Consider the following 24671-nt stretch of genomic DNA (forward strand, 5'->3'; position numbering starts at 1 on the left):
CGATGGTGTTGGTATTACAGTCAGTTCCTTCTCTGCTTAGCAACCTTAGTTCATAGTATTACAGGTGCTGGCACTGAAGTGTCGCCCTAACACTGATGGTAACTGTTGTACCTAACCTCCAATATGCGGTATCAGGGGGTTCATCTTACTATTATGCATGTAGTCTATAGACCCCACGCTGATCTCCAGTTCCAATCCTTGAGCCTGCTACAATACTCACTGGTCCCCTAACGTCCACCACCACTGAGGGGGCAGTGCAAATAGTCCCTGAACCTTAATGAAACCAGTTAAATCATGCCCTATATTAGACAATGGAGTCACATTAATATTTTACATTTTCATAGAGGCACATCAGCGTGGGTAGGAACATAGGGTGTTGGTGGGGTGATGCTGTTTTGAAGGCAAAGGGTGGGCACACCAAATATTGATTTGATTTAGATTTCTCTTCTGTTCATTCACTTTGCATTTTGTTAATTGATAAAAATAAACTATTAAACACTTCTATTTTTGAAAGTATTCTTATTTTGCAGCATTTTTTCCCACACCTGTCTAAAACTTTTGCACAGCACTGTATGTATCTGTTAGATGCATCGGCTGTGATGCAGGGCCGACCTCATGTCTGAACAACATCGGTCACAGACATATCTTCTGTACAAACGGACAGTTGCAGTAAGTTATATGTAGTTCGTCGGCTGCTAGAACAACTCTCTCCTGAGAAGACACAGAGGCCAATGTCTTCACATGCAAAACAGATTTATTTACTTTGCAGCGTCATCCTGGAACCAGCTTCACGTTATAAAACTGGTTGTCTCCTATAAATTGTTCGCTAGGATGTTGTCAGATGTTTAGGGGGCGATTCAATTGTGGCATGCGCCCCCTGCTGGGCATCTATTCGTATAGACGCCCAGCAGGGGGGGCGCGCCACAATTGAATCACCCCCTTAATCTCTGACATGCAGAGGTTTTAGATCAGACCTTTATGTAACATCTTTTAAAAGGGACTTTTTTTCGGAAAGTCATAGTAATACATAGCATTCAGAGAGATATTGGCCTTCTCTACCAAGTCATACAAACCTGTTATAACTCGACACGGAGCAGAAACATTTTTTTACTTTACCAAAAGGTGCACAACTGGGATTCCCACATATTTTAGGAAAGTAGAGGAAGGGGGGGTAGGGGGTAGTAGCAGATGTAACAGCACTAGTGGACCAATGTAGAACTCATAATTACCATGTTTTACTTATCATACTGTGCTCTGATATTACTATTAATTAGTGAGGGGATCATGATGCAGAGGGGGTACCTGCTGCAAAACGCTGTTACTGAAAGTGAGAGGAATGCTGGACTCATTAGGGGGCGATTCAAATGTTTTTTAGCCGTGCTAATTAATGGGCTTCCAATATAGCAATTTCATTGTTTTGGGGCACCAATTAATTATCGTGCTCTAGGGCGCCCCCAAACCATGGACTTATCGCACACTTCCCCAGGAGGCTGTGAGCAGAAATGCTCCGAACGGAAGAAACAATTGAATTGCTCCATCGGGCACCCATCACTGACAGCCGTCTGTGCAAACAACTGAATTTCCCCCATAGAGTGAACACCAGATATATTCCTAATGAGATGTAATTAGCTTGTTGACAATTAAAGTGTTGACAAGCAAAATATAGATCCCAGAACTTAGACATTTATATCGACCGCTGTAAAAAGCATTTACCAGTAACTATACACAAGAATTTATTTTACTTTAAACTGGCTGCCCCAGTACATGCAAGACCCTGTAATTTTTACACTGCCGGGTTCTGCCCCTGCAGTGTTCCTGAGCTTGCGCACTGAAGGGGCCGGGGGCAGCAGAGGGATATGGAGAGATCCATCTTCGCAGTCAGGTCCCGATTTACTACCAATCGCAACTGTGATTACACACCCAATCGGCCGATTGTTGTGTTATGCGCATGTACCACAGTGCGCGAACCGGCCACTGCAATCGGGACTGCGATCACAGTGACTACACAGACCCATCCCAGAGTGATTGACAGGAAGTGGCGTTTGTGGGAGGTAACGGGGGGGGGGGAGGGCATGGGCGGGAGTCTGCAGCACTCAGAGGTGCCAGTGCGTTTGAACACCGTTGCAGGGGCGCTCATAAATTATCCCCTGCAATGCCCTACACAGCCTGAGGACTCATAGCGTGGGATGAAGTTAGCAATTCCAGAGTAAGGTCAGGGCTTGTGTAAGTGTGCGTGAGGCTGCGATGGTACTCGATGTTACCGATGGTTTCGCAGTCTTGCTAAGGATTACGGATGTGTGTAAGGTAAACTGGGCGTCCTTATGTAGTGCTGCGACAGCATAGTGATAGCAATGAATTAGCATACTACCGCAGTCAGACTGCGGGCATAATCACTATTGCAATCGCAGTTGCGACCCGTAGTGAAGCAGGCCCTCATATAACTCTCTCCATAGGAAAGCGCTTGCTGCCGCGATCTGAAGATGACATTCGCTGTAGAAGACAAGCTCCGAAAACTTTTAGTTGCTGGAGTTGCTTAAATAGTAAAAGCGCCATGTCCCATACATTGTATGGGGACAGTTTGGTGTTGTGCTCCTATGCAGACACATCTGCCTCCAATACTGTACAGTATTCAAGCAGACACATATACCCCTTTTACACAGACCTGAAAATCCCGGGTTTGATGCACGCGAATGCACATCAACCTGGGATTTTTGTAAATTGATCCACCCGGGTCCAGGGAAGCGGGTGAATCCAACTCTGGTAGTTTGCAGGGTTGACCAGGGGTCGTTCCCATGTCACCCTGCAGTGTAAACGGCGCGATCCAGGTCACGATGACCCAAATCGTGCCGCATGCCATCCAATCGGGCGGCTTCAGTGTCGCCACCAACCAGTGCCGGGCCGACCAGCGCACCCCACCTGCCCTTTCTGCCTCTGGACCAGAGCGGAGTGAGGTAAGCGGGTCGGGGAGGGGGCAGGAGGGGAAGAAGCGCTGCTCACCTGCGCTGGAAGAGCTGGGTCAGTGCTGACCCAGCTCCGGTGTGATCAGCGTCTGTCCCGGGTTGGAAACGGGTTCCAAATCCCAGGTCAGACTTGGGACTTTGGTATAAAAGGGGTAAATGAAGGTATTTATTGCAGAATGTTTTATGATCAGCTTACTGAGGATTTTTTTTTTTTTTTACTTTGTTTAAAGTATGAAAACAGTCGTCTCTGGGTGAAATGTATGAATAATTATACTTTTATAACAAACCAAACTGGAAATGTAACATACTGGAGAAGACATCAATAAGGAAGGTGTTGTGTCAATCAAGGACATACTAACAGAACTGGTTCTATTCTAGAGCAATACAAACATCTCTCACATGTCAGTGGGCATTGGCAGAAAATATGATTGGACACAAAGACCGTGGAGAGTCTGATAGGATGGTCTTCATGCTACTGGACCAACAGTGACCAATAGGATTCAGCTCCCGATGGGTCTGTCTATATAGCTACATTAAGGCACTGGTATAGACGACCACCTTGGGCTCTGAAAAAGTGCTACAGTAACAGACCATCACATCCTGGTACAAACACTTTCTACCGTGCCATCTGCTTCACCACGCAAGCCACCCACTGCCTGGGTCACTCCCACACCATGCCAAATTACTCTGGCGCAGTCCTAAAAAAGGTATTCCAAAAAGACTTTGGCAATACTCTAGGGAGGGGATTCAATTGTTTTTTTGCGCAGCTGGTTTCTTTGTGTACCCGTTGGAGCTATTCAATTGTTTCTGCTGATAGGCGCGAATGCATGATCTCTGCATGCCGCCTCCTGAGGTGGCGAGCAGAAAGTCGAAAACTCCAACTTTTGGGGCGCGTTTCGCAGGACTTAGTAGCTTTACGCATCCATTTTAACGAGACATGCCCAAACAGTTGAAACAATTGACTATCGCCCCATCAGTTTAGATGGGCAATCGGGCACACAAAAACAACTGAATCCCCCCCCCTAGATGTCCTAGGCTAGCTTCCTGCTCCATCTGAGACAGCTGCAGGGAAGAAAAAAAAAATACAGGCTATTTTGTCAAGAGTCTGGCCAAGATAAGAAGAACTATATGCTTGTATGAAGGAGCTACTTCAATCCCACATGTTGTTTAAAAAGTAAAAGTAGGAACAGTTTGCACTGAATTTTGTAAGGAATCTTATTTGTTTTTCTAGGATGCCCTCCTGCAACTCTCTCATCAGAAACACATTGTACAGCACTAAAGCTAATTACCGAGGATTGTACAGAGAACCAGTATGCTGATAAGAGGGGAGTTCTCACATGACACTTAAGCTATTATTAATAGCAGTTTGAAGTACAAAACAATAAAATGAACAAAAAAAAATAAAAATGTATGTATGTATGTATGTATATACACACACACACACACACACACACACACACACACACAACCGTTCAAAAGTTTGGGGTCACTTAGAAATTTCCTTATTTTTGAAAGAAAAGCACTGTTTTTTTTTTCAATTAAGAGAACATTAAATTATCAGAAATAGACTATACATTGTTAATGTGGTAAATTACTAAACTAGCTGCAAACATCTGGTTTTTAAAGAATATCTACATAGGTGTATAGAGGCCCATTTCCAGCAACCATCACTCCAGTGTTCTAGTGGTACATTGTGTTTGCCAAGCGCGTTAGAAGACTAATGGATGATTAGAAAATGCTTGTGCAATTATGTTAGCACAGCTGAAAACGGGTTTGCTCGTTAGAGAAGCTATAAAACTGGCCTTCCTTTGAGCTAGTTGAGTATCTGGAGCATCACATTTGTGAGTTCGATTATACTCTCCAAATGGCCAGAAAAAGAGAACTTTCATGTGAAACTCGACAGTCTATTCTTGTTCTTAGAAATGAAGGCTATTCCATGTGAGAGATTGCCAAAAAACTGAACATTTCCTACATAGGTGTGTACTACTCCCTTCAGAGAACAAACAGGCTCTAACCAGAGTAGAAAGAGAAGTGGGAGGCCCTGGTGCACAACTGTGCAAGTAGACAAGTACATTAGAGTCTTTAGTTTGAGAAATAGACTCCTCACAAGTCCTCAACTGGCAGCTTCATTAAATGGTACCCACAAAACGCCAGTGTCAACGTCAGCAGTGAAGAGGCGACTCCGGGATGTTGGCCTTCTAGGCAGAGTGGCAAAGAAAAAGTCATATCTGAGACTGGCCAATAAAAGGAAAAGATTAATATGGGCAGACGAACACAGACATTGGACAGAGGAAGATTGGAAAAAAGTGTTATGGACAGACGAATCGAAGTTTGAGGTGTTTGGATCACATAGAAGAACATTTGTGAGACGCAGAACATGTGAAAAGATGCTGGAAGAGTGCCTGACGCCATATGTCAAGCATGGGGCGGGATGTACTTAAGGAAAAATGCGGTAAAAACCCTGTTTTCTTGGTTTTTACCGCATTTCCATATGTAAACCCCACCCACCCTTTTTTCGGTGTGGAGGGTAACGCCAGAAAAACCTGGCATTAACCTATAGAAGCCTATGGGCTTCTTACCAGACCCCACACCCGACGACCCGCGCTGGCCCCCACTCACCGGCTGTCCTTGGTCGCCGGCCCACGCTCCTCCTGGATCATCCTCCTCCTCCTAATCTTCTTCCGGGTGCAGGGAGGAGGAGGAGCCCAGGACAACCTGCACATGTGACCAGCAGGAAGCTCCCGGGGCTCGGAAGGGACGGGGTCCCACGGAGACCCAGTCACCAGGCATCGGCTGCTTCACAAAGGGCAGCTCTTATCGCAAGATCTGTCCTTTGCGATACTAATCGCATATGTTAGTACAAATGCGATTAGTAAGGTTGCGGTGACTGGCAGAATGGTCACCGCAACCTTAGTACATCCCGCCCATGGTAAGGTAATGTGATGGTCTGGGGCTGCTTTGGTGCTGGTAAAGTGGGAGATTTGTACAAGGGATTTTGAATAAGGAAGGCTATCACTCCATTTTGCAATGCCATGCCATACCCTGTGCACAGCGCTTGATTGGAGCCAATTTCCTTCTCCAACAGGACAATGACCCAAAGCACACCAACAAATTATGCAAGAACTATTTAGGGAAGAAGCAGGCAGCTGGTATTCTGGGCCTGATTCATACCCGCTCGCAAGCGGGTCGATGGTGCCCTAGTGCGCATGCGCACGGCGGTGGGAACTCCGTCGTGCGCATGTGCGAGACTCGCATAGCGACGCCAAGCCGTCGCTATGGGTCTCGCACCAAAGGGGGCGTGCTGTCGATGGTGAGTGACAGCACGCCCCCTTTGGTGGGCGTGCCGGGGGCGTTGCTGCCCAGACGGAGGCGTTCCTATGGGAACGCCTACAGTCTGGGGCAGGCTCCACTGACATCACTAGTGATGTCAGTGGGAGTGCTTTTGGCTCTGATAGAGCCAAAAGCACTCCAGGGCTTGCGGCAGTGAGACCCTACCGCAGAGTCTCATCACAAGCCCGATGGTCGCGATGGTCTTACAATTTTAGGTAGGATGGCCCTGATTCAGAGCGAGCGCTCTTGTCAGAGCGTCCGGCTCTGAATCAGGCCCGCTGTCTGTAATGGAGTGGCCAGCACAGTCACCAGATCTCAACCCCATTGAGCTGTTGTGGGAGCAGCTTGACCGTATGGTACGCAAGAAGTGCCCATCAAGCCAATCCAACTTGTGGGAGGTGCTTCAGGAAGTGTGGGGTGAAATTTCTTCAGATTACCTCAACAAATGAACAGCTAGAATGCCAAAGGTCTGCAATGCTGTAATTGCTGCAAAAGGAGCATTCTTTGACGAAAGCAAAGTTTGAAGAACAAAATTATTATTTAAAATAACAATCATTATTTCTAACCTTGCCAATGTCTTCACTATATGTTCTATTCATTTTGCAACTCATTTGATAAATAAAAGTCAGTTTTCATGTAAAACACGAAATTCTCTGGGTGACCCCAAACTTTTGAACGGTAGTGTATATGTATTAGATAGAGATATATCTCTATATATCTATTAGAGAAACTTCTTAAAACAACCCAGAGACCCAGGGGCAGATGCATCACAGCAATTATGAAAATTTTGCGAAAATCGCACTTCTCGCATGGTTTTCATGCTAATTTATTGATCATGATATTTATTTAACTGTTAACGCATTAGATGTCTGCCGTAAACATTTTCACACTGTAAAATATTGCCAAACATCAGTTTTTCTTTGTAAAAAGCATCAAGCACAGAAAAGGATTTTCATTTGCCATCTTTTAATGTCAAGTTACTTAGGATTTCACAAAAATACATGGAGGAAAGGCGCCTTCTCTCATCCCTCCCCTGAATCTCTGCGGTGCGCCTCCTTTCCCAGCACAGGCAGCATATCATTTTGGGATCAGAATATTAAATATATTTTCACTAGGGTACTTGTCAAATCATCCGATACCTATACATCCATCTACTCTCATTTTAGCTAACACTGGGGGCAATTCAATTCAACGCGAATTGAATAGCGTCGGGAGGGAGCTCCCGGAGCTTTTCAATTCAGTGCGCTGTGTGGTCGGAGAATGCCGGTTCTTGCGCCTTAACAAGGGTGTTAAGGTGCGGTAACCGGCATTCTCTGACCAAAGTGCCGGGCGTGCGGCTGTTAGCGCCACGCTAAGCAGACAGCTGCGCGACTGGCACTTTGGTCGGATTTCTCCTGGTATCCCCAGGGGGGGTGCGAGAAGTAATCCTTAGCCCGCCCAAACAGCGCAGTGTATTGAATAGCTTTGGGAGCTCCCTCCCGTCGCTATTCAACATCACACTGAATTGAATTCCCCCTACTGTCTCACTAATTTCTTCACTACCCACTACAGGGGTGGGCAATTTGTGCTACTCTAGCTGCTGTGAAACTACACCTCCCAGCATCAGTGTTCTCCCCATAAATTTTTTCCAGCTGGGTGGGGTCTTTCGCAATTATGCGCGCCGGGAAAAGGGGCATCTCCCAGACCAACCCAGCCCGACATGTCTCAGGCTGCTCCCCCACTGGCTCTCAGTCAAAAGTGCCCCCTGTATTTGTGCCCTTTATACAGTGCCCCCTGTAGTTTTCCCCTTTATGCATTGCCCCCTGTAGTTTAGTTTTGCCCTTATGCAGTGCCTCTTGGCTGAAGTAGTGCCCCTATGTAGTGCCCCCAGGCTTAAATAGTGCCCCCAGGCTGGCCCCTTATGCAGTGCCCCAGGTTTAAAGTGTCCCTTATGCAGTGCTTCCAGGCTGGCCCCCATATGCAGTGCCCCCAGACTGGTCCTGGCCCCAGCCCTTACCATTACCATTACTTGCTGGCCGCTCGGCCGCTCTCCAGCTCGCCGCTGCCTCGCGCTGACTGGATCTAACTAGATCAGCAGGCGCGCGGGGCAGGCTCCTCATGTCGCGGGTGACGTCACCCGCGTAGTGCATCACTGGGAACGTTTACCTCTGAAGTGATCGGAGGCTTCTTTAGCCTCTGGTCACTTCAGAGGCCAGAGTTCCACAGCGGGGGTCGTGGGGATGAGCGGGGAAAAGTGCCGGGTGGCAGGCTGTTTCTGCCGGGCGAAGCGCCTGCAAAAAACAGCCTGGGGAGAACACTGAGCATGCCCTGCCACAGTTTTGCGGTTAGGGAATGCTAAACCTGTGGCAGGACATGCTGGGATGTGTAGTTCGACAGCAGTTGGAATGCCACAGGTTGTCTACCCCAGTAGTTACTTCACTACCCATGGGGGCAATTAAATTCAGTGCGCCGGTAGGCCGACTAAAGGATCTCTTCTTGCACCCTCATGTGAGTGCGATCAGAAATTCGACTAAAGTGCCGGCCGCAAGGCTGTTTGCTGACTTATCGCGGCGCTAGCAGCCTCGCGGTCGGCACTTTAGACAGAGAATTCTGGTTGGCGCAACCAAATATCCAGCTTTAGTCGCACTAACCGGCAATCGCCGACTTAAGTCGGACTTAACTGCGCGCTGAATTGAATAGCTACGAAAACTCGCCCCCCCATTTTAGCAATATAATGTGATATCTTTAATTATTTAATAATTTTCCATATCCAGGTGCATCAATAAAATTTGTATAAAAATGTAACTTTGTAACACAAGACAACCCATTTTTACTCAGTTTGTTCATCGTCTCTAGTTGGTGCGGTAATATAATTCTGTACCCTGTCCACAATGTAATAGTTTAATACTTATGTTTATTATATTTAATCACCTGTGTATAGATGCGGTTTTAACTTATCGCAGGAAATGAAATTATCTATGATCAATTACTTTCACTATACTTTCTGTATGGGCAGAGGAGTATCCCAGATCCCACATAAGGAGAATTCACCATCTACAGGATGGATCGCCAAACTTGAGAAAGCATAGGTGGGTTCTTGTACAAGGAGGATGTACCCAGAAAAGGCTGTTATACAGTATATAGAAACCAGAATTTGAACTGAGGGATTGGCGATAGCTTCCACATAGCGGGCATCACCGCGTTGACCATAGCAATTAGATGGATCAAACTTACCATTTGCTTAAATTATGTTACAGTAGCAGATATTCAAAGCCACAAAGAATATCAGCGCCTGTAAATTTCTTTCATAATTGATCTTCACACAAGATCAAAAGATAAGGATGGGTCAGCTGTCCCTATATCCACCCAGGAAGACCTAGTGAAGTGAGACACCTAGGTGGCGACTCAATTGTGCCACGCGCCCCCCGCTGGCCATCTATAGTAATGGGCGTCTATCAGAGCAATTCAATTGTTTAGACGCCCATTAGCAGCGGCAGTGACATTTTTTCTCGCATTCTCCGGAAGCACAAGAAGAAATGTGCCTAAAGTGCCGTTTTTTGGGCGCCCAAACTGTAGTTTGGTCGCCCTAACCTCCTCTAGCAAAGCGGCTAAACCCAGTGCTTGTGGGCGCAGTAAGTGCCAATGGGCGCCCAAACGGAGAAACCATTGAATTGCTCCGTCTGGCGCCTATTCACATAGACTCCCAGCGGGGGGTATGCGGCAAAATGTAATCGCCCCCCCTCCCCCCCTAATAAAGAACGGCTTAGCCCACGGTGGTGCATTACATAGGAAGTTCCCAAACTCCGCCATTACAGTACAGGATTTAAGGATAGCCATGCTTGAGCACATGTGACTTAATCAGTACCTCAGTCAATTTGAAAGAAATGTAGTAAAGTGAAGTGAATTGTGCTTATATGTCATCCTTAGGGTCAGTTATGTGGTGGTGCACAGGTTTGTGCTTCTTTTTGTCCACATATATACATTACATTGACCATAAATAATTTGACTTGGTGAGGGACCACCAACCTCAGACAAGTGTCCCGAGGCACCCCAGGGTGCCACGGCACACAGTATGGTAACCATTGGCCTATATGGTATCATTGCAATCACTATTGTGCAAATTTCAATAGGGAATTAGAGAGCTAGTTTACGTGCACACGCTCAGAGACACTTATGCCGTGCACACACTTGCCGATATTTTGAACAATTACGATATTGTTCACAATATCGGCCAGTGTGTATGCGATAAACGACAAACGATGCCCGCTCCCGCTGGTCGTTTACGATATCCCCTGTCGTCTGTACATGCAGCCCAATCTGGGGATATCGTGAGCGAGGCCATGCTGCTGAATTCAGCATGGCCCCACTACCCCCTCCCCACCACCGTCGTCTGTCGCTGGTCAACATCGGCTAGTGTGTATACACCCCTGCCGATGACGATATCGGCGCATACACATACCGTCTAATGTGTATTCAGCTTAACATGTACTGTAGATATTTATCTTCCTTGTAATACAAAGCTATTGGGTGTTTTGTAGGGGAAATTCCTTCGCACAAGCTACTTCCTTATACTGAAACTGACCTGTCACAAACAATGAAGCCTTGTAGTATCTTTATCCAATATATATATTTTACTGTAGCCAAGGCCTCTCCAGCTGTTGTGAAACTACAAGTCCCAGCATACCCTGCCACCGATCATTTGGTAAAGCATGCTGAGACTTGTAGTTTCACAACAGCTGGAGAGCCACTGGCTGTGAGAAGACAGATCACGCAGGTATTCTGGCAGCTTACAAAGAAAAAGGAAGATTCTAACATCCAAAAGTGAGCTTATCATGAAGGAGTCGCGAGGCTAAAACAGATACACAGTATTTGTAATAGTAGATATGGCTGTCACAGTATTTAAAAGGTAATATATAGGGTTCTTAAGCGCCAACTGCTGTGGAACTAAAAGTCCCAGCATTCAGTACTCTGCAGCCACAGGCTGGGACTTCTAGTTTCACAACAGCTGGAGGGACCACAGTTGCAAGTGAAGTGAATTTTTGGAAGTGGAGAGGGACACTAGCTGCAATTGCTTTCCGCCACCACCTGTGAATTTTCTTACAGGGTAATGAATTGTCCATATATCCAGTGGGCGGAATTCAATTGTTTTCGCGGCCCGCATCTCCCGTCTAAAGTGACAGGAGATCGCGGGCCGCTATGCAATTGTTCCAGATTTTCGCGCTGATCGCGCCCAAAGTGGTCGGGCTTAGCCGCGTAAAGCACCTAAACCCGACCAAAGTGCTGGGCGCGATCGCGAAAAGTGATGTTTGGGCGCCCAAACATGTCACTATGCGCACATTTCAGCTCTCACCCCCCTGGGGCTGCGAGCTGAAATGTAGCGCTGGCAGCTGATCGTGCCCGACAGGAGCAAGAATTGAATAGCTCCGTCGGGCGTGATGGGGGCAGGAATCAATTGAATTCCGCCCACTGAGTTCAGATTTATTTTATGCTGAAATGCCCATCCCAGTGCTAAACAGTCATCAAATGTGTTACCATACAAAACAGGCAGTATCTTATCTTGCTTGTTAAAAACACACCTGACTGAAATGGACTGCAGTGAAGTGAGCCAGATAGGTACAGATATAATATTATAACACCAGTATTGTGAAACAACGAGTTACTGGAATCTAGGAGAACGAGTTTCTGAGGTAACTGTGGAAAAGTGTAACCTCAAATTCCTCATCCGCACCTACCTTTAATACTACACACCCAGCTGGCAATGTTCCGTGCCTCACTACAGCACCTGCTGCTGGCAATGTCCCCTCACAAACTACAGCACCCCCTGCTGGCAATGTCCAGTCCCTCACAACAGCACCCCTTGTCGGCAATATCCCGTCCCTCGCTACAGCACCCCCTGCTGGCAATGCCCCCCTCCCTCACTACAACACCCCCTGCAGGCAATGCCCCCCTCCCTCACTACAGAACCCCCTGCTGGCAATGTCCTTTATCTTGTCAACTTAATACCCTCCCTTACTATAGGGCTCAATGGGATCGAGGGAGCTTCCATAGCTATTCAATTCAGCGCGTTGTTTGGTCCGACTGAAGGATTTCTTCTCGCACCCTGCTGAGGATGCGAGGAGAAATCCTACGAGAGACGGGCGCAAGGTTGTTTCCCGGCTTAGCGCGGCGCTAATAGCCTCGCGGACGGAACTTTAGTCGGAGAATGATGGTTCTCGTGCCTAAACACCCAAGTTAAGTCGCGAGAACCGGCATTCTCAGACTTAACTGGCAACTGCCGGACCAAGCAGCGCTATGAATTGAATAGTTTCAGGAGCTCCCTCCCGAGGCTTTTCAGCATCGTGCTGAATTGAATCGAGCCCCATTGCAAGCAATGTCTTCTGCCACACACTGCAGCAAACCCTGCTGGCAAAGAGCCTACACTCACTACCTTCACTATTGCACCCCCTGCTGGCAAAGTCCCCTCGTTCACAACCTCTACTACAGCGCCCCCTGCATGTCATCAGCCCCTCCCTCTTTTCACACTACATCACACCCTGCTATCATTATCCCCTCCCTCTCTTTACTACACCACACCCTGCTATCATTACCCCCTCCCCGCCTTAAGTGCAGCACACGCCGATGTTATAATCCTACCCTCACTCACTGTGGCTCATCCCACGCGCATTAGCCACTAACCTTGGTCTTTCCAGAAAGCCCACTACAAACTGCCCAACACGAGGATTTGTAGGAGGAGTTGGTTTGGGTAAAATACTCATTAGTGCTGTTAATACCATAAGGGGCTACAGTTTCTTCTAGCCCCACCCAGTTCATCAACTTTACACAAAGATTTGAAAAAGGTCTAACATAGGGAATGTGATGGTGATGCTCAGGTCTCCTGAAACTGCTACTATATATTCTGACACCTGCCAGTCAAGCAAAGAGCCAATGAGGAAGCACCGAGTTCCATAAACAGTTGTTCCCAAACTGGGTGCCATGGTAGGTGGTCCAGTACCAACATCAATGACTTATAGTCAATGCGATAGGCAAAACCAGTGCTGGTGCCTGCCAAACAAATTAAGTGGGCAAACAGAAGGGCACCATTGAACCAAAAGATGACAGGTAAGCACAATTTACTTCATTTCATAATTTTTTGCTGAATTTCTCAATAAGAAACTTTTAGCCATGGGGTGCCGCAACAAAAATGCTGAAACTCAAGGGTGCTGTCATACAAGAGCGTTTGGGAACCACAGCCATACAACATTACAAGTATTAAATCTATAATTAAAAGGCTAACGCCACTCCTCACCTGTATGAGGGGAATTCCAGTGTGCTGCACGCCAGCTGCCACTAGATGGCGCCCGACGGAGCAATTCAATTGTTACTCTGTTCGGGCGTGCACAGTCGCCAGCGCTGACATTTTTACTCGCAGCCCGAAAAGTGACCCGTTTGATGGCTCAAACTGAACTTTTCGTGGACGCGACAATGACCCGTCAATTTGACGGGCTGCTAACTAGTGTCGCCATAAAAACACACTGTCTCCCTGGACTACTACATTTGGATACTATTGGGGAGAATAGACAAACTCTGCAGTAACTGGTAGCTAGTAAAAGGGACCACACAAAGCCATTGTATACACTAAAGCATCAGTTCAGCGTCACTTTCACACACACAGATTTTTACTCCTAAACTAACATAAAACAGTTCTAAGAAATTTTCCACATTAAACAGAAGCAGAGGCTATTCTGGGTCCAGCAGTGGTTTTTTTTTTTTGTTCTTTTAAGAAGATAGAACAGCCAGAAAAGACGGGCACAACTTCTAACAATACAAGGCTAAAGTATACCAATAACCAAACATACAGACTATGAAATCACCTACAACCACTAAATGAGATCACTGCTTCGTAATCAATAGGCAAGCTGCACTTTTCAGACATCTACCTATTATGCTGGGAAGCAGAGAACCTGGGGCCTTCCGCATTACCTCCAAATAGTACAGAGATCACCGAAGGTTTATAATTCTCCAGGATATTTGGAGCTGGATATTGAAACTAACAGTGTGCTCAATTGCAATGCGCAGAACATATATGGGAGGGCGGAATTTATCAAATCATGTAAAGAGGTAAACTGCGGAGAGATAAAAGTACCAACCAATCATTTTACAGGCTGTGCTAGAAAAAATATGAGATATGGTAAGAACTTACCCTTGTTATCTCTATTTCTACGAAGTCCATAGGGTTCCACAGGATACCTTGGGGTATAGGTGTGACGTCAGTCGCAGGGCACCAAAGAGTTAAGCTTTCAGCCTCCCAGGATGCACTAGGTCCCCCTCCTATACCCCGCCCCCGGGCCAAGGCACCTCAGTTAGTTACCAAGCCATAGGCCGGAGGAGGAGAAGGAGGAGAGAGAACAAAGATCTGGACACATACAAGAATCACATTCTCACCAGAGGGAGATGGAAAACCGGTGACCAGAGCAAAGCCCATCTGCAGCACAGGTGCGACAGGGCGGGAGTCCTGTGGAACCCTATGGACTTCGTAGAAATAGAGATAACAAGGGTAAGTTCTTACCATATCTCATATTTTCTACTTCAGGGTCCATAGGGTATCCACAGGATACCTTGGGGATGTCCCAAAGCAGTATCCTTTAAGGGTGGGGACGCTCCTGTGCAGAAAGGAGAATCCGCCGCCCGAAGGAAGCATCCTGAGAGGCGAAGGTGTCAAACCTGTAATACCTCACGAAGGTATGGACAGAAGACCACGTAGCAGCCTTGCAGATCTGAACTGCCGAGGCACCACGTCGAGCTGCCCACGAAGGACCCACAGACCTAGTGGAATGAGCCTTCAGAGAAGGAGGGACCGGTAGGCCTTCATGAAGATAAGCTTCAGAAATAGCCATACGGATCCAGGCTGCCAAAGTTTGCTTTGAAGCAGGCCAACCCTCTTTACAGAAGCCATAGAGGACAAACAAAGCGTCCGACTTCCTAAACGAAGAAGTGCGGTCAACATAAGTCCTTAAGGCCCGCACAACATCCAAAGAGGCCTCACCCACGGAAAGACCCGGTGAGTTAAAGGCCGGAACAACGATTTCCTCGTTAACATGAAACTGGGAAACAACTTTGGGAAGAAACTCGGGCCGAGAGCGGAGCACTGCCCTGTTCCCATGAAAAACCAAGAAAAGGGGGTCTACAAGAAAGAGCCCCTAACTCAGAAACACGTCTGGCCGAAGCAACGGCCAGAAGGAAAACAGTCTTAGCTGTTAGCCATTTAATATCCACTGAGCCCAGTGGTTCAAACGGCGGTCCTTGGAGAGCCCTCAGGACCACAGCCAAATCCCAAGGCGCCACAGGTGGAACAAAGGGCGGCTGAATACGGAGAACACCTTGCATAAAGGTGCGCACATCCGGGATTGTAGCAATCCTACGGTGAAACCAGACAGATAGGGCCGAAACCTGTACCTTCAAAGAAGCAAGGCGAAGCCCATGATCTAGTCCCGCTTGCAGGAAGGAGAGAATCCGAGACAGACGAAACTCCCGCGGTGCATAACCTCTCGGTCGACACCACTGGAAGAACGTATGCCACACGCGATGGTATATCCTCGCAGAAGACGGTTTCCGAGCTCGTAACATGGTACGCACCACAGAGCTGGAAAACCCCCAGGACCTCAGCATGGCCGTCTCAACAGCCACGCCGTCAAAGACAGCAGAGTCAGGTCCGGGTGAAGACAAGGACCCTGAGACAGAAGGTCCGGTCGTAGCGGTAAACCCCAGAGGACTGTCCACGGACAGACCCTGAAGGTCTGAGAACCAGTGCCGTCTGGGCCACGCGGGAGCTATCAACAGGAGCGTCCCTCCTTCCTGTTTGAATTTCCGGATTACCCGTGGAAGAAGGGAGACCGGAGGGAACAGGTATGCGAACCTGAACGTCCACCGGACGGACAGAGCATCCACCAGAGACGCCCCTTCGTCTCTTGTGCGAGACCCGTACACCGGCAACTTGTTGTTGTGCCGGGACGCCATGAGGTCGATTTCTGGAAGACCCCACCTGTCCACCAGTAGTTGAAAAACGTCCGGGTGCAGGGACCATTCCCCTGGATGAACGTCCTGGCGACTTAGAAAGTCCGCCTCCCAATTTAGCACTCCCGGGATGAAGACCGCTGATATGGCCGGAAGATTGCGCTCCGCCCAAACCAGGATCCGAGAGACCTCTACGAGAGCCGCCCGACTGCGAGTTCCTCCTTGCCTGTTTATGTAGGCCACGGTGGTAGCATTGTCCGACTGGACCTGCACCGGGTGACCCTGGAGAAACCGCTGTGCCTGCAGGAGAGCATTGAAGACCGCACGGAGTTCCAAGATATTTATTGGAAGCTCCGCTTCTGTCGGCGTCCACCTGCCCTGGAACAAGTGTGGACCCGAAACTGCTCCCCAGCCCCGAAGACTGGCGTCCATTGTCAACAGGACCCAATTTGGAACCCAGAACGGACGTCCCTTGTTGAGGTGGGTCGTCTTTAACCACCACGCAAGGGACAGGCGAACCTCCGGGGTGAGCACAATCGTCTGGAACTTCAGAGACTGAGGCAGCCCGTTCCACTTGGACAGGATCAGGTGCTGCAGAGGTCTGGAGTGAAACTGGGCGTATTCCACCATGTCGAACACCGACACTATGGAGCATAGTAACCTCATCGCCGAGTGTAAGGACACCCGGCGGCTGTGCAGACAACTGCGCACCCTTGACTGTAAAGCAGAGATCTTGTCACGAAGATCCTTTGCTGTCCCGAGTCCAATAAGGCTCCAAGATGTAGAATCCTCCGAGACGGGATTAGAGTGGACTTCTGCCAGTTGATTAGCCAGCCGTGCCGTTGCAGCAGTGCAATGGTCAGGTCCAAGTGGTGTAACAGGAGCTCTGGAGATCCTGCCACCAATAACAGGTCGTCCAAGTACGGCAACATGCGGACTCCTTGCAGCCGCAGAGAAGCCGCCATGACCGCCATCACCTTGGTGAAAACACATGGTGCTGTCGCCAGGCCAAAAGGTAACGCCCGAAACTGGAAGTGGTCGCTGCGGATTGCAAACCGAAGGAACTGTTGATGGCGCAAAAGAATAGGGACATGCAGGTAAGCGTCCTGTATGTCCAATGACACCATGTAGTCCCCAGGTTCCAGCGCCAGAATGATGGACCGTAGGATCTCCATCCGAAACTTCGGGACCCGCAAAGACTTGTTGAGTGCTTTGAGGTTGAGAATCGGACGATATGACCCATTGGGTTTCTGTACCAAAAATAGATTTGAATAGAAACCCTGGCCCCTCTGGGAGAATGGAACAGGCACTATAACTCCAGCCTGGAGCATAGTGTGCAATACCTTCCGCAGCTCCGTAGCCTTGTTCCGGTCTGATGGTAGACCCGTGGTGAAGAATCGAGCCGGGGGTCTGTGCCGGAAGGAGAGGGCGTACCCGTGGGAGACCACCTCCAGAACCCAAGTGTCTGTCGTAGTGAACGACCAACACCGGGAGAACTGCAGCAGGCGGCCTCCCACCCTGGGATCCCCCAAGGGGAGACCCGGACCGTCAGGCCGCAGGCTTGTCATCTGGCTTGGGGGCCGGACGTCTGGTACTCCATGCCTGTTTCCGGGGCTTGACCGATTTCTTAGGGCCAGCCTGTCGAGGAAACGACTGTGGTTTGGGCCTGCCCTGGGCCCTAGATGACCGAAAGGACGATGGTCCAGAACCAGAAGGAGCAGCGGCCGACGGGAGACAAGCAGATTTGGCTGCCGCCAGCGTGGCCACAATCTTATCCAGATCCGGACCGAAGAGAACTTCTCCGGTAAACGGCAACGCTTCCAGACCTTTCTTGGAATCTGCGTCCGCCTTCCAGGATCGCAGCCACAAGGTGCGACGAGCAGCTACCGCTGCTGAAGAAATTCTAGACACCAGAGTACTAATGTCTAGAGCCGCCTCGTTGATGTAGGTGGCTGAATCACGGAGATTGCCAATCAACTCCGCCTGTTCGGCCGGACAGTCGGATTCAAAAGAAGCCTCTAATGAATCCGCCCAGCGCTCCATCGCTCTGGCAACCCAGCAAATGGCCATAGCCGGCCGTGCTGCCCCCCCTGCAAGGGAATAAGCGGACTTCAGGCAGATTTCTACCTTGCGGTCCGTAGCATCCTTAAGGGAGGACATGGATGGCATCGGCAATGTGGCACTACGGACAAGACGGGTCACGTGAGAATCCACCTGTGGAGGGGATTCCTACTTAGCAAAATAATTATCCGCGAACGGATAAGCCACCGCCAGGCGTCTCTGCGGCTGGTATCTTTTGCCAGGTTGTTTCCACGCCTCCTCTAAATGGTCCACCAACTGACCCGAAAGAGGAAAGACTGTGGCATCACCCTTCACATCTTTGAAAAAGGCATACTTAGATTTAGCCGCTGGGGGAACTTCGTCCTCAATCACCAAGGCTGTGCGGACCGCCCGAATAAGTCCAGGAATATATACTTTGGACTTAGCATCAGCGTCCTTAGTATGGAAAGGTTCCTGATCGTAAGGATCCAGAATCTCCCCATCATCAGACGTCCCTTCGTCATCCTCATAAGGAGCGGACAGAGACGCCACCGGCCTTTTATGAGGCCGCATCACAGACTCCCCTTGCAACACATCCGACAAGTGCTGTACAGAACTCGTCAGGGAGTTAACCCACGCTGGCTCCTGAGAACCCGGGAGCGGGGAAATAGGGAGACTGTGGGGTACCACCAATTGTCGTGGGAACCCCTGCATGGGTGACGACACCACAGACTGCTGGGACAAACCCATCGGAGTAAACGCGGGCTGCGGAGCTAACTGGCCCACTAAAGCTGTTAACGCCTGAGCGAAACAAGCCCAGGGCGGCTCCTGTACCGGTGCTGTAACCGTAATAGGCCGCGCCATGGACAAACACTGCCGGCAAAGGCCCTCCGCGCTACCCTCCCCCTCCGCTAACGGTACTTTGCACGTGGTACACTGTAGCCGGAGGGGAAAATCACTTTCAGACATGATGGCACCACGTATGTGACCTCTCTCACCCATTAAGTATTAAATAGGCGAGAGACCACCCTGCAGCACCGCACCGCAAGGGCTTTAGCAGAAAGAACAGGGAGAGTAATAAAGCTGACAGTTTAGAGAAGAAAAGTTACAGGCAGCGCTAGCACAGTCACATACAATGCAGAGAAATAACAATTCCTGCACTAACAGCGCTGATCACTCAACTACACAGACACAGGGCCTGGTAGGACACAGCGCTGCATACACAGACCTGAGCCACAGCGGAGGAGAGGTATGCGGGGGGACCCAGACCACGATGCTTCCTTCCAGACTTCCAGCAGCGTTCACCATGCGTTGCAGAGAAGATGGCCGCCGAGGAGCAGAGAGAAGCTGGCCTGGGGGAGGAGCGCTGACACAGGACCAGTCAGCACAGTGCAGAGAGGGCTGTGTGCAGCGGGGGAGGCGCCGGCTGTGAGACAGGGAAGGCGCGCTCCCCTGGCATGCATTTAACCCCTGGGACGCCGCAGCGCTACCGCTCTGCTGCGGTCCGCTGTCCCAGGGGGTAGTGGAAAGCGCAGGTTCAGTACCTGGCTCCACGCTGCAGCCAGTCCCCAGGGAGCCCCCTGCCTGGGGACTTAGGACCATGTGACCAGCGGGGACCCACCGCGGGACCCCGCTGCTTACCTTTGTCCCCCTTGGATCCGGCCATGGTCCGGAACATCTGGGGTCACCGCTAGCTGTGACCCCAGATGCTCACCAGCATCCCCGGATCGGTACCGGCGTTCTGGTACCGTCGGGGGTGTAGGGAAGACAGCATGGACGTCAGGACTGACTGTCCATACTGTACATCCAGATGTGCAGCCACAGCTGCACTGAAGAAAGCTTCAGGGGCTCTTCTAGCCCCCACTCCGACAGGTGCACCCGACGCCGGCCGGGCACCAAACTAAACTGAGGTGCCTTGGCCCGGGGGCGGGGTATAGGAGGGGGACCTAGTGCATCCTGGGAGGCTGAAAGCTTAACTCTTTGGTGCCCTGCGACTGACGTCACACCTATACCCCAAGGTATCCTGTGGATACCCTATGGACCCTGAAGTAGAAATGACGGTTAGAAGTTGATTGGTTGCTATGGACGGAATTCAATTGATTACGCGGTCCGGATCTCCCGTCTAAAGTGACAGGAGATCGCGGGCCGCTATTCAATTGCTGCCATTCTTCGCGCTGATCGCGCCCATAGAGGTCAGGTTTAGCCGCGTAAAGCAGCTAAACCCGACCAAAGTGCTGGGCGCGATCGCGAAAAGTGATGTTTGGGCGCCCAAACATGTAACTTTTCGCACATTTCAGCTCTCATCCCCCTGGGGCTGCGAGCTGAAATGTAGCACTTGGCAGCTGATCGCGCCCGACAGGAGCAAGAATAGAATAGCTCCGTCGGGCGCGATAGGGGCTGGAATGAATTGAATTCCGCCCAATGAGTAACTTCTCGACTTTCTGTTTAAGATTTGTTAAATCTCCCCCAAGGTTTGTAAGAAATAATTAATTATTATTCCCACCATTATACACTTATGCTCTTCTTAAAATTTTATGGCGGGGGGGGGGGGGGATTCAATTGTTTTTTTGGGCACTATTCAATTGTTGCTCCAATCGGGCGTGAATGCTGTGGGCACCCAGATTTCTGTATGCACCGCTCGGAGGCGGGGAGCGGAAATCCCTGAAAAGACGGCCATTTGGGTGCGCTACACAGTACTTTAGAAAGGAAGGTGGCTAAACCCGGTACATTTAGGATTGATCAGCGCGATAAATGCGGCACTCATTCCCGATCGAAGCAACAATTGAATAACTCCATTGGGCTTCCGTTAGTTATTAGCAAATTGAATTCCCCCCCTATGATTGGCTAATAATATTGAAGTTGTAATATCGACAACAACAAATTATATACTTTTTTTTTTTAAGATTATCTCATGGCTAAAACATAAAAACTTACAGTATGTACAGTACGTATTTCCTAGATCGTAATAACGTAGTTCCTGTTAATAGAATGGGTCTATGAAGTGCTATAGAGATGCCCCAAGACCCTATGGAGACCAATTATGGAAAGTATTAGGCCGGGTACATGTCAGGCGATATATATTGGACAATATATAATTCTGACTCGGATCAGAAAGATATATCGTCCATATCGCTCAGTGTGTACTTTCAATCTCGCATTCAAGTGCGTCGCCAGCTGTGTCGTCCCATCTGATGTGCTGCACGAGATAGGATGATGTCGCTGACGACCATAAGCAGGTGAATGCAGGATGGAAGGTTCTATTGTGCGGTCATACACCGGATCATGTAGTGTGTAAGGCCAGATATGTCGTCGGGTCGGCTGGGATACACGCCGTTCAAATGAGTATCCGGCCTTAATCTATCGAAAGATACGTATGTAAACTTGCCCCTACATTTTCGAAGCAACACTTTGGATAGGCCATTAAAATGGCAACTTATCGAGTCCTGACAAATAATCACTAATCCTTCAGATAATAGCACTAGCTGATGCTGATACATTATCCAGCCTTTCAATTAGTCTGACTCTGTCGTTTTTTCAGCAGGGTCCACTCGCTTCTACACTGGCCCGAGTTATTGTCCGATGGGCGAATCACTGTCTCCGAAGGCTTGCCCCATCACTGGTGCGCCAGACATAGATTAATTCCCTATTTGTCCCCAATACTTCATTACAAGTGGTAAACACAACAACAATGTAGAGCAGGGGTGGGAAACCTTTTTTCCGCTGAGGGCCATTATGAGAGATATATATATGTATAACATTATTCTCATGTCCGATGCAGGCTAAACTCCTAAGTGTGATGTCACACGGGGGCAGGGCCACAATTGCCAGTAATTATAGCAATGCCCGAAGCATACTGAGAATGCTCGGGAGAGCTGTAAGGGCAGCGGTGTGACCGTGTGAAACACCCTAAGGACGCTCCAGGTGGCACTGCTGCATAGATTCTGGCTGCAGGGTGCCATTCTAGGAACCCTGCTAGCCAGATGAGGCTAGCAGAAATAAGCTCAGAGGGCCAGACCAAAGGATTCCCAGGGCCTTATACGGCCCCAGGCAGGAGGTTCAACATCCCTGATGCAGAGACTACCAGAAATACCACACTTTGTCAAACAGAGGGTCATGTAATTTTAGGCAGGATAGTGAAAACCAAATTCAATACAGTACTATTGTCGAAGTATATACCAGGCCCCGTCCTCCCCAAAATGTATTACTGTTGAGAGCTTACTAGAAAAACAAGACAACTCTGCTATGCAATTGCACAGTTTACACCCATTACTGCAGACAGTTACAATATCTTATAGAATAACGACTTGAAAAACAAAGTATATTTATACTGGATCCCCTGTGAGGCGGCTGGCAGAACATAAGCGCTTAGTAAACTTACTGGAACCTTTCAAAATAAAGGCTTATGAACAAACGTCAAATACAGTATTTCCTTTAATCAGTAATCAGAATATTAACACACGGTGGTGTTTTTGATCCCAAATTGAGCTCATCTTAAATTCATGCAGAAATTGTGGCCAAATTCAGAGAAACATGACAGGCAGCTGTCAATCATGCACATGTATTATATTCCAGTCCTGTATGCGCAATAATGAGGGGGTAAAGGTGCCTACACATTTTAACAACATCAGAACGACAAATTGTGTATAAAATATGTGCAAATTGTGATTGTCCTCTCACGATAACGATGGGCATACCTGCGGGTCGTCCGTCGTAACTTCAGATCTTGTCTACAGCAGGTAAGATCTGCCAATCTCGTACACGACGCACTGGAAATCGTTGGACCCTTAAGTACCATATCGTGTCCTGGAGTGCCAGGGAGAGCTGAAGGGACATCATTCATCTAGTGCACAGGTTCTCAAACTCGGTTCTCAGGACCCCACACAGTGCATGTTTTCCAGGTCTCCTCACAGATTCACAAGTGAAATAATTAGCTCCACCTGTGAATCTTTTAAACTGTGTCAGCCAGTAATGACTACACCTGTGCAGCTGCTGAGACACCTGGAAAATGTGACCTGTGTGGGGTCCTGAGGACAGAGTTTGAGAACATCTGATCTAGTGTGTCCCCACCTTAACTGGTAAAGGGGTGGCCAGATTAACCCCTAATATCCATCCACACCTTCTTCAAATGAGAGGCAGCAGCAGCCCCACAATGGCTGATAGTCAGTAGCACTAGTTGAATGGAACTTTTGAAAAGTTACTTTCAGGAAGTCAGCAGCACTACTGGAGGGAAGTAGCTCACATTTTCCATGAAAGCAACATTCACTTCTTTACTAAGTAGCCCAATAGTTGCAATAAAAATAACACTATGGTCAATAATAGAAATACTGAAGGCATTCGGAGTCTCAGCCCCTATAGGAACCATGCAGAGAGCAGCACACCCAGCAAATATGTGACTGACATGTAACAACGTGCAAAGCCCCTAACCACACCTTGCACCCCTTCCCCCCCCATGCACCGTCAGTGCACCCATCTCTCTGGTGCAATGCCCGGCAGCCCGCACAGTGCGGGAGCTACTTACCTCTTACTGGGGACGATCCTGGGTAAGGTGCCGGGCTGGGCTGAGCTCTGGCTGCAGTGCGGAGAGGGGAAGTATAGAAGTTTAGGCGCACTAGTCTGGGGTGGCCCGGCTGCCTGACACTCTGCAGCCAATCAGTGCGGGCTCAGGGTGTGGGGTGTGGGCTGCTGCTGTTGCTGGTGTTACAACCAGGAACTTGGGTGACAGGAAGTCAGTGCAGGGGCTGTAACAAAACTTCCATTCACTGAGCTCCTCTTCGTTGGGGTTTTCTCTCTCTCTCTCTTTTTTTCTATTGCTACCTTACCACTGAGCATGCCCTGTATGACACATGCTGATTACATTGCTTTCCCCCAGTACTTCAGTTTCTTCTGCGGTGTTTCTAGTAACTACTTTGTTTGTGGGTATTGCACTGTATATGCAGCAATGTCTATCTAGTCTGTATCATATGTTCTGTACTGTAGTCCTTTGCACTTTGTTATGTTTGCATTGTTTATATACTTTGTAATTTGGTGCTGCTGTCCTTGGGTTGGGTACGGGGTGGCGGCTCTCAGTATCCAGGAGGGCAGAATCCCAACAGGGTTAGGATACTGACACCTGTCGGTAAGTATCCTAAACCTACCCCTCCCTCCCCGCAGCGTAAACCTAAATCCCCCCCCCCCCTCCCCACACCCGCGCATCCTAACCCTCCCCCTAGTGCCTAACCTCGAGTACAGGTGACTATGGGTTCTATGTACTAAGACTTGGAGTGAGACAAAGTGGATGGTGATAAAGTACCAACCAATCAGCTCCTAACTCATTTTTCAAACAACTTGTAAAGTGACAGGAGCTGATTGTTTGTTTGGTACTTTATATCCATC

At 48.9% G+C, this 24671-nt stretch overlaps 1 protein-coding gene across 1 annotated transcript in view; it reads right to left on the reverse strand.

Moving 5' to 3' along the window:
• LOC148505520 (rho GDP-dissociation inhibitor 2-like) overlaps positions 1-24070 on the reverse strand; it is a 112555-nt gene extending 88485 nt beyond the window's left edge. The window contains exon 1 of the mRNA XM_088448149.1: positions 23818-24070. The gene's annotated coding sequence lies outside the window, so the exon portion shown is untranslated. The remainder of the gene's footprint in view (positions 1-23817) is intronic.
• Between the last annotated feature and the right edge of the window lie 601 nt (positions 24071-24671).

This window comes from Taudactylus pleione, unplaced genomic scaffold, assembly GCF_031769625.1.
Source record: "Taudactylus pleione unplaced genomic scaffold, aTauple2 ptg000451l, whole genome shotgun sequence".
NCBI lineage: Eukaryota > Metazoa > Chordata > Amphibia > Anura > Myobatrachidae > Taudactylus > Taudactylus pleione.